This window comes from Fundulus heteroclitus, chromosome 20, assembly GCF_011125445.2.
Source record: "Fundulus heteroclitus isolate FHET01 chromosome 20, MU-UCD_Fhet_4.1, whole genome shotgun sequence".
Classification (NCBI taxonomy): Eukaryota; Metazoa; Chordata; class Actinopteri; order Cyprinodontiformes; family Fundulidae; genus Fundulus; species Fundulus heteroclitus.
Window position 1 is genome coordinate 39,705,774 of NC_046380.1, and position 11,163 is coordinate 39,716,936.

Below are 11,163 nucleotides of genomic sequence, written 5' to 3' on the forward strand. Positions count from 1 at the left end.
TGGAAGTCAGGAAGTACTGATAACAAGCTACTACTGAAGCTGTACTTTTTGGAAATGGCTGCAGGTCTTGCCTCTTGCCTCTTGGCTCTTGGCAGCCCACCTGTGCAGTTAAAGACTTATTTTTATTGAGTTTTAAGACATGGCCAGTGTTGTTGAACTAGAGATTTTTTTTTATTATTTTGAACTCGCCCACAGACTACAGATTTATCTAAAGGATGCAAATAATTAAATGGCTAGAAAACTTCTGCTAGGACTGCAGAACTTTGTTTCGGGCTAATCAGATTCACTACAGTTGATGATGACCGACCGGATGCTGAAAAATAATGTAAATGTGGTTTAGCATATTGTTAGGTTAAATTTTAGCACACCTTTGTATGTGACAAATGTATCGCAGCTTTTTATTTTTCCTATTTCTTTCCTCTCCTAAAATAGTTTTTTTTGTCCATTTTGGTTGGATTTACCCGAGCTTTGGAATGATTTGTCAAAGTTTCACGATTTCACATCACAATGCGACATTTAAACAAGGGGGTGTGCGCACCTCCAAGAACCGCGGTGTGTTCCTTAGTATTTGACGGACAAAGACATTAAGCTAGTTCTTAACCCAGCCCCGACTTTATCAGAAAACCTTTCATATGGTAGGAAAGCAGCAGACGTCTGATTCGTGCAGACAGGTAATGAGAAATCCTGCAGCAGTCACCAGCGAGCTTGGATTTGAGCTGAGCTTCCAGCGCCAGCTCAGCTCTGCCACTCTTTTCAAAATGCACAGGCGTTTGGGACATCTAGGGGACTGATCCCAACACATCGCGCTAGCAGTGCAAATGAATTGGTTCCCCCGGTCCCAAAGGCCGTCAGCAACTCACTTTGTATGAGAGCTTCATTCATCAACACGTTCCTCCCTGCAAGCAGCATGGGGGGGAAGGAGGCAGGGGCAGGGAGAAAAATGAAGCGAACCCAAACCAATAAGACCATTTAAATGAGTTAAAGTTGTAAGTACTGCTGTGGACGATTTGTGCGAAGGGGGTATTTTATGATAGGCTTGATGAGTGTATAATGTTGCCGCGTATCAGACTGTTTTCAACAAACACATTATTTGCATGATCAATAGGAAGTCTGTGACTGGAGACTGGGAGTCATTATTGCTAATGATCCACTCATTATTGTTATCTAGGTTCCGGATTGAACTTAATCTTCCTCTGGATCACAGTTGTCGGAGTGCGCTGAGGAAAATAACTCAGAGGAGTTTCCTGATGGAAAACATCGCATATGTTTTCACCGTCTGCATTTACAACCACACAAAAGCATTTATAATCCCTGAATTACTGTGTTTTTTTTTTTCCTGTAGCAAATAACATTTCAGTGGATAATTCTTGGACTTCATGTGGTAGATTACAAAATTAATAATAGTAGCAATAAAATAACACATGGTTTTCACATAGAAACAAATGTTTCTATGTGAAAACCTAAAATGTAACTTGAAACTAACAAAAGTAATAATAAATAAACTTGTACTGGAAATCAGCCAATTAGAATCAGACATTGCTTTTGAGCTTAAACATAATAATAATAATAATAATAATAATAATAATAAACTAATGAAAACAATTAGTGAGGTGTGTCCTCTAATTAGCATTACAGATATCGTCAAGCTTGTAATCAGTCAGTCGGTCTAGCAGTAGTCACTGAGGTGTTTGGTGACAGTGAAGGAGAAAGTTGTCCCAGGAGATTATAAGGGGAGTTATAGAGCAGCATGTTAAAAGTAAAGGCTATAAAACCATCTCCAAGCAGCTTCATGTTCCTGTGAATACAGTCACACATATTATTCAGAGGTTTTAGGTCCATGGGACTGTAGCCAACCTCCTGGACATTGAAGAGAAAGATCATATGAATGGTAATCAGAGAGCCCAGAAGAAATAAATTAAAGGTCACTTCCAAGGTCAAGGGTCAGTGTCCGATCTCACCATCAGTTACTGTTTGAACCAGAGTGGACTTCATGGAGACACCACTGCGGAAAGCAAATCATACAAAGCAAGAATAGAATTTGCCACAATGCATGTTGTGAAGCCACAACGCTTCTGGGAGAATTTCCTCTGGACAAATGAGACAAACCTGGAGCATTTTGGCAAGGTACACCAGCTCCATGTTCACTGACACAAAAATAAAGCACATGAAGAAAAGAGCACTGTCCCTACTGTGGAACATGGAGGAGGCTTGGTTCTGTTCTGGGGGTGCTTTACTGCATCTGGCACTGAGTGTCACAGATCTGTGCAGGCCTCAGCACAATAACAAGACTATAAAGGCAATCTGGAGAGAAATGTGCCGTCTGGTGTCAGAACGCTTGGTCTCAGTTGGAGGTCATGGGACTTCCAACAGCGTAATGACCCAAAACACACAGCTAGAACCACCCAAGAACGGCTATATGACTATCCTGAAGTGGTCTCCTGTGAGCCCTGATCTGAATCCTATTAAACGTCTATAGAAGGAACTGAATCAAGATGTCTGGAGAAGGCAGCCTTCAAACCTGAGACGACTGGAGCAGTTTGCTCATGAGGAGTGGTCCAGAATACCTGTTGACAGGTGCAGAGGTCTCATTGGCGGTTACAGAAACTGTTTGACTGCAGCGATTGCCTCAAAAGCTTGCACAACAAACATATTAAGTTACACGTGCCAGCATCAATGTCTGATTTCTATTGGTTAATGTTCAAGAATGTTTTTATTTATTTTTATTTTTGTCAGTTTCACATTATTTTAGAGAACACTGTGGGATTGTCTTTGATTAACAGAAGTATGCCAACAATTTTGTCCATGACTGTATCTGAATGCTTTACATTTCCATGAGTCACACCTCACTGCAAAAACTGATCTAGAAATAAGTAAAATGTTCTTAAAGTTAGTGTATTTGTCCTTGATTTGAGCAGGTAAATAAGATTATTTGCCAATGGAATGAGTATTTTGACCCCTAAAATAAGATAATTAGACATCCTGCACTTGAAATAAGATTATGGAGATGGATTGTTCCTATTTTAAGTGCAAAAATCTTGTTCCATTGGCAAATCATCTTATTTACCTGCTCAAATCAAGGACAAATACACAAATTTTAAGAACATTTTACTTATTTTAAGTTCCGTTTTTGCAGTGCTTATACATCCATCCATCCATCCATCCATTTTCTAACATGCCTATCCATTGCGGGGTCGTGAAGGGTGCCGATGCCTATGTCCAGCTGTCAAGGGGCGAGAGGCGGGGTACACCCTATACAATATATCGCAAATTTATCACTATTGCCATGTAACAGAATGGCTTGGATTGCAGTAACTATTTGTTCATTATTTACTGCGCACTGATGTTTTTCTATATTTGACGACGCTTGTTGTTTTACGCAGTATCAAAATGTTTTCACAAAGTGGTAAAGCGGTGAAGTCTATAAAACAGGTCAGAAGTGTTTCCAGCAAATCCTGAATAAGCGTCATATGGTTTTTGCATCATTGACCAACATTAATATTATTACTAATTATTCTTGACATTATTGCCTGTTTTCCACATATTGTGCAACCTAATGTACAGCATTGCCACACACTGGAACAACACTGCTATTTCAGGATTTTTACTGAAGCGTCAGAGCCAGTGAGGACAAAGATTGCATCGTTTTCTTTGCTTTTTGCATAAAAAAGACGAAAAGGTGCTTTATTTTATTTTTGCTGCTACACCTGTGTTTTAAAGAAATTTCTGAAAGCAAGTTCCTAAATGACAAGAGGACGGTTGAGAGCACTTAGATTTATGACGTAATTAAAATAACAAATATTCCATAATTGGTTCCAGAGAGAATCGAGACCCTCTTCGGGACATATTGTCTGAACAGAAAATAAACCCCAGAAATAAGCGGCTTCAAAGCTGTTTTTATCATTTCAATCGCCCCTCACATTTAAAGCTTCCCTGATGGAGTACACCTCCTCAGATGACGGGTCGGCGCGCTGCAACATTTACAAGCATTCATTGAGGTACTTGAACCCTGACTAACCTGCATCTCTACTTGAGAACCACAAGTGAGGATAATGATGATTACGCAGCAGTGTCAACCATCTGAGCCTGGCACTCCATGATTAGTAATCCAAACCTCGGTGTTGGCGCAGCGCTTCCTCTCCGAGGTGGTGATAATTTAGTGGAGACATGTGGGAAGCCGGCGAGAATATGCTCCCAGCGTCGGTGGCGGCGGCTGAGGACAGGGGCCAGCACGGACTGACGTATCTGGCACAGACAGATGCCGAATGCGGGCCTAGTTGGCTCTCTTTTAGAAATGTAGGCTACAGGGGGGAAGGTGCAAAGGTATCCGGGGACCCAGGGGATGCAGACAGATGGGCCAACTTTAGATATCTCTGGTAACTTTGCTTCTCTCTGGACTCATCCCAACAGTGCCGGGTCAGATGAAGCATGGGCCTCGTTCTATCCAGGTGCATGTCTCACCTTACTTCTCCTATACCATTGCTTGTTCTGCTCTGCTTGAGTGACCCAAAGGGACAAAAAAACCCAACAACTTCAGTTTCATCAAAAAGCTGGCCAGTATTAAAATTAAACCCTCAGAACTCATCAAAACATCAGCGGGTCAGTTTTAAATTGCAAATGGTGACACCTCATGTAAAATGACCCAGTCTATGTTGGCACAACACACATTGTCAGTACTCAAGAGTGTATGATGAAGGTTTGCTAATTTTACCCCCGCACTATAAAAAAAGCTGTCATCTTTTAGTGGAAGCTCACTACCTCCACGGCTCCGCCATAGTTTAAATGCTTGCTGATTTATTTCTCTACTAATTTGCTACTTCCAGCCATAGCTTTTAAATTAGACCTTTGATTTTCAGTGACCTGTTTTAAACACTGTTAGCAGAACATTAATGCCATTTTGAGAAATATATTAGAATAAAATGTGGCACACTTGTGGAGCTGATTGCTCTTGTAAACAGTTGAGTATTTTAATACCATATGCTTGAATATTAAACTTAACTGACCTCTTTGTTAAAAAAAAAAAAATCAACTACATTTAGATATTTGCCTCAATTTACATAAAAAAACCAAGCAAACAATGCTGCCTTGCAATTTATAGATGTTATTGAAATATGATGAAGTGAAATATAATGAAGTGACAGGTATTTTTAGTTTTATTCATCCTTCCATTGTTTATAACTGCCGTGGCGGCGTGGGGGGGGGGGGGGGACTATCTCCAGTGGTCATTGAATGAGACGCGGGGTACACACCGTAGATGTCTCCAGTCTATCACAGCACAGGGCAATACACACACACATTGGCATGCACATCATTGTGTGGACCTTCCATTGACTTTCATTCACTTTCTATTGCTGTCTATGCCCTAACCCTACACCTAACCCTAAACCCAAGGGCATAGGTACGTATTTAACCCTAACACCTAAACTCAATTTACACCTTAGGCCTAAACCTAAGCCGTAGCCCAGTTTGCATTGTGTGGACCTTGCAAAATTTTCTCACAATGCTAATTGTCCGCACAACATTAATGCTAAGTTTTGGTCTTCACAACGATAGACATACAGTACACATGTGCGCGGACACACACACACACACACACACACACACACACACACACACACACACACCCCAAAGGTTAATTTAGAGAGACCAATTAACCTAACAATCATGTGTCTGGACTGCGGGAGGAAGCCAGAATACCTGATGAGAACCCACACATGCACAGGGAGAAAATACAAACACATGGCAGAAGGACCCCAGGTAGGACAGTCCTACCGACTGAGCCACCTTGCAGCCGTTTTACTTATTGTCGTTTATGTTTCTGCTAAAACCTGAACATTAAATGAATTATTTCCTTAATTTTGTTTTAAGATGAATATGCTGACATGTGAAAAGTCAAAATTTACAGTATTACCGCAACCAGAACTCTCAAACCTGCTTTTTAGAACTGACTAAACGTTCTCAACAATGTTGAAACCCGGAGAGTTCCCAGGCCCATATTTATTTTTGCTTTTACGCACGGGGACCAGGATGCTAAGGGAGGTCAAATCAAAAATGTCCAAAGCTCACAGTAAGAAAGCTGCACCAAAGAAAAGCATCTTGGGGTCACCTTGTTTCCATAACAACCACTCCAACGCATTCTGAAAGTCACTGAATAAATGTGCTTAAAGTGAAGGTGGAACTTTTTAGATTCTTATTCGGCATTAAAAGATGAATCTATCTTAAGGCTTTTGTATAAATCTAAATTTACATGTGCCATGGGGAAAGGATGTGTATTGCTGGATTGACAAAAGGCTCAAATTTCAGATTGCTGAGTTTTCCTATAGTTTAATACCCCACAGTAGGACAGGAGATAAAGGGCTGTTGTGTGCAAATTCTTTTTGTATCATGGAAAGCATTTGAAAACGATTATGTTTTTTTTTTTTTTTCTATTGAGGCTGGGAAGTTGGGTCGGGACACACATTTTAATATAGAGACCCAGTCGTGAAAAGCTTTTCGGGGCATTAGCCGTTTAATCTACTGGCCATCTGGGGAAGTGTAATGCACACAGTCAGATTAGATGTTGTACGGTCTTGATGGATACTCAGGCGGCTCTCCTTCCATAAATGAAGTTTTTATTGCGGCGCTGCGATGGATGTGGGGGAAATGCACAGCCTAATGATCATCACCTGCTTCGATTTTCAGAGCGGGGCATAAACAGGAGGATGGAAACGCAGAATGATGCATCAAATGAGAAGGCAAAGCAGGATGGGAACTGATGTTCGAATGAATGGAGCTAATTGCGTGAAACGCGCCGGTGCTGAAACAAGTTATTAATTTAGCTTCCTCAACCATGCATGCGGTCGGGAGACCAAATGTGCAGCTAATTCTGTCCACACTGGAGGAGCACAAAATATACAGTCATCTGGAAAAAAAATTAGCCCAGATCCCACAAAACGTTGAGAATTGTTTTTTAACATTGAAAAATGTTTCTTAATTCTCATTCAGAGTTCCAGAAATTCTGGTATTCTCCCTAGCAAGCTTTACTTTGACCTTCAGCTTTTTCTTGGAAAGCAAACATTTCTTTCTACTGTGCATTAGGGCTGAACGATATAGAAAAAAAGCATATTGATTAAAAAAAAAGTCATATTGATCAATATCAATAATTTTCAACAAATTCAAAACATATATTTTAAGTGCAGCCCTGACCATTTGATGCTGTTGCTTAACAACCTATTTTTAGATGCAAAACACACAATCACGGAATTCAAACTCAACCCTTTATTCAACTAACGTTTGACCAAAATGCAAGTTTTTAAAAAGGAAAAATAGAACATCTTCTCCTGAACCAAAAGAAGAGGGCTTTCTACTCAGGGGACAGAGAGGAGCAGCGTAGAGCTCAGCGGGAGGTCCAGTGGAGGATCAGGGTGGAAAAGAAAGACTATGGGAAGAAGATGGAGGAGCAGCTGGCGCAAAACAAAGTCAGAGTGTGGAGAGGTCTGAAGGACATCTCTGGCTTTGGGCAGAGGACCAGCAGGGCTGCAGACGGTGACACTGAGTTTGCAGATGAGTTAAACAGGTTCTTCACCCGGTTTGACTCCCCTCACATTGGCCCCCTTCCTGCCCTCAACTCCCCCCCACCGCCACCCTCACCAACCACCGACCCATCCACACCTTCGGTCCTGCCTTCCTCCCCCCTCACAGTCACACCAATGCAGGTGAGAGGTCAGCTGATGAGGCTTAAACAGAGGAAAGCCTCAGGACCGGACGGCTTCCCCCCCAGGCTGCTGAGGGCCTGTGCAGATGAGCTCTGTGAGGTCCTCAGCTACATCTACAACCTGAGCCTCAGCCTGGGGGTGGTCCCCACCCTGTGGAAGACCTCCTGTGTGGTACCGGTTCCCAAAACACCGCACGCCAGGGAACCGGCCTACTTCAGACCAGTCACTCTCACCTCCAATCTGATGAAGACCATGGAGCGCCTCATCCTTGCTCACCACCCTGCTGCTGCAGTTTGCGTACTGTCCCAACATCGGAGTAGAGGACGCCATCATCTGCCTACTGCAGCGGGCGCTCACCCACCTGGAGACCACCGGGAGCGCTGTGAGAGTCATGTTCTTTGACTTCTCCAGCGCTTTCAACACCATCTGCTGTGGGGGAAGCTGGAGGATGCTGGGGTGGACAAACATCTTTCTGACTGGACCATCGACTACCGCAATGCTTAGCTTACCTCAAACTGTCTATGTTAAAACTGAACAGAACTGAATGGGAGACGTCAACCCATGGGATCCTGACTCATTATCGAAATGCTCATATCAACATGCTGAACTGGCTTTAGTCTTCCTCTCTGGCAGACACATCAAAATCCAAACGCTCTCTTGGTGCCTAAAGAATCCATTGATTCCAAGTCTTCTTTCTATCTGCCGGGCCAGGCGGCACATGGGTCAGGACTACAGCTCAGGGAACGCAGTCTAAAACAACAAACATTCATTTGTGAATGACGTTTTATAAGGATTACACAATACAAAGATATGATCTTAAAAACCAAACCAAAACATCAAAAGAATAGAAAATTGAGCTTTTTTTATTTGATAGAAAATAACTTTTTTTATATATATATATCCAAGCTTAAACTATGCTACTACCATGCTAAGTACCTCCAGTTGATCTTGGATTGTCTTTAGAGGTACTTAGATGAAATTCAGCTAATTAAAAGATAAAAATTAAGCTAATGAACTGTGATTTAGCAATATAGTCATGGCAAAAAATAAAGTGCACCCTCAAATTTTGAATTTAAATGTATTTACAGTCTGGTCTTTGTCAGGTTCTAAAAATGTGTATGTAAATTGAATTGCATTAGTACAAAACTAGACAGTGCATGTTTTATTGTGCTATTATTTATCTCAAAGCCCAAAACCTAAAATTGTAAAAAGTAAGTAAAAACCTTAAAATCTGAAGTGGATGTACTTTCTACCACGACTTTGATGAGTTCTAAAGAAAATGATGAGATGGTCAAGCACATTAATTTTGGCTTCAAACAGAGAGCACTCCAAAGAGTAGTGATCTGGAAAATGTTTTGCGAACCTCCCAGATAAATCTGAAGTTGACTGAAGTGAACTGGAACAACGTGTGGTGGATACATTCAGTGTGCTGCATTTTACTCCCACAGTGAAACATGGTAGTGGCAGCATCATGATGTGTAGATGCTTTCTTCAAAAGGGGAATGTGGCAGAGTTGGTGGGTAGATTCAAATACAGAGCAGTTCTGGAAGAATGCTCCGCTAAACACCAGTCTGCAAATATTTAAAATTGGAAAAGAGGTTTACCTTCCTGCAAGACAACAAACTCCAGACATGCAACCAGAGCTAGACAGCAAGGGTTTAGACAGGGGGCAAATACCTTTTCAATTCAAGACCCACTTCAAAGAGCCTTTCAAAGGCACAAAAAAGATGGAATATATAAACATGTACTAAATGAATGTCCCCTTATCCCAAAAAAATAGGTCAAAATTTTTGCTTTTATTGTTTACTGCCTTAATGCATTGAAGCAGTCTTTCTTAAGGTTATCCAGAATCCATTTCAAATTTTATAACCGTTAAAGACATTATATAACAATGGTTTCTAACAACTAGACTTTTTTCAACCTTGCTGCCCTTTTTTAAGTGTATAATATTAACAACAATATGAAAGGTTTTTAGCCTGACTCGTACCTGCAGTCAAAATAAAGGATTAACCCTAAATGTTCACTACCTGTGGACACAGCTCTCCCTCTCTCTAAAAAAGACAGCACATGTTGATTGTAACTAGCCATGAACCTCGACATAAATAAAATAAAATAAAAATTGTATACTTTTCTTTGTCTTCCCCCACAAAATATTTTGCACAGTTTGCAGTTTTTAACTTTCTGTATAATCCTCACATGAATGAACTAGAATACATATAAGCATTAGTTTACACTCAGGGATAGTGAACTTTCTGAACGTTGTGCTCCGGCCTACATCCAAAAACATAACACCGTTTCAAGAGAAGTCATAATGTTCCAGCAGAGAGATTATTTCCAGGAATGACGGCCTCGTTGAGATTGATCTCCTCTACATGAGAGGAGATGAAAGACACTAACAGGTGGTGCTTATCTGATGTTGGAGCGGATTATCTGATTTCATTGTCTAACTGACCGGAATCCGGCTGCATCTGTTTTGCTTCTGCCGAGCTCACATATCTTCACTTGATCTCTGTCTGTAAATCAATTTCAGGCTTTGTATTTATTCCCGTGTCTTGAAGATGTTGATGGAATCGTACACTCCAGCCTGAATCCTGACAGAGTAGTTATCAGCTGAAAGTATTATGGGTGCAATGTTGTAATAACTTCTCAGAGAAAATCTGGATTTTTTTTTCTTCTAATAACAGTTGGTGATTTGTTTCAGAAAAACAAAACCTTCTAAAAAGGACAAAGTTCCAGCTCATTGGTAAGGTAACGGTGTGTGCATAGGTCAGGGCGGGAGTGGAGATAATGATGGGAGTCGTTTACCATATTTACTGGATTACCATCTGCAATTTTATGGCTGATTTACGGCCACTTTATCCTCTCTGTTAACACAGCGTTTTCACTATCAAATGTGCATCAGTCGTCCTTTCATCACCTCATTATTGCTGAGCCAGCAAGGAGCAGCTTGATGCTGTTCAGAAAAAGTATTTAATCACATCAAGATCCCAATGATTTATATATCCGTTCAGCATCTTCCTGTTCTGAGCTCAGACTGTTAGAAGTGACTTATTGGCCTAAGAGATGGATTAAAAGTTAAGCACCTACTTCCACTTTAACTCATTTTCTTACCTAGGGTAGATTCACAGATATGGCCATTGGTGTTTGAGGACTTTCATTCTTCCTGTATGCCCTTTAAAATATTTTTTTGATCATTTCAGGATGGGGTTTCAAACAACAGTCCACAACAATAATTGAAGTAAATTACTTGGGTATTTGTTTTAATAAATGTAAATATTAAAATTGTTTAATTATGCTTAATAATAATTTTATTATTCCATTCCTACACACTTGTCTATTTCGTTAAATATATGGATCAGATTTCACGTAATTATTTAAATACAAATTAATTTAAGAATTAAAAACAAAAGCAAGCTGGTGTGAAAATTGCAATGCATTCATGGAAACTGCCAACTGCTTCAGAAAGGTCTGC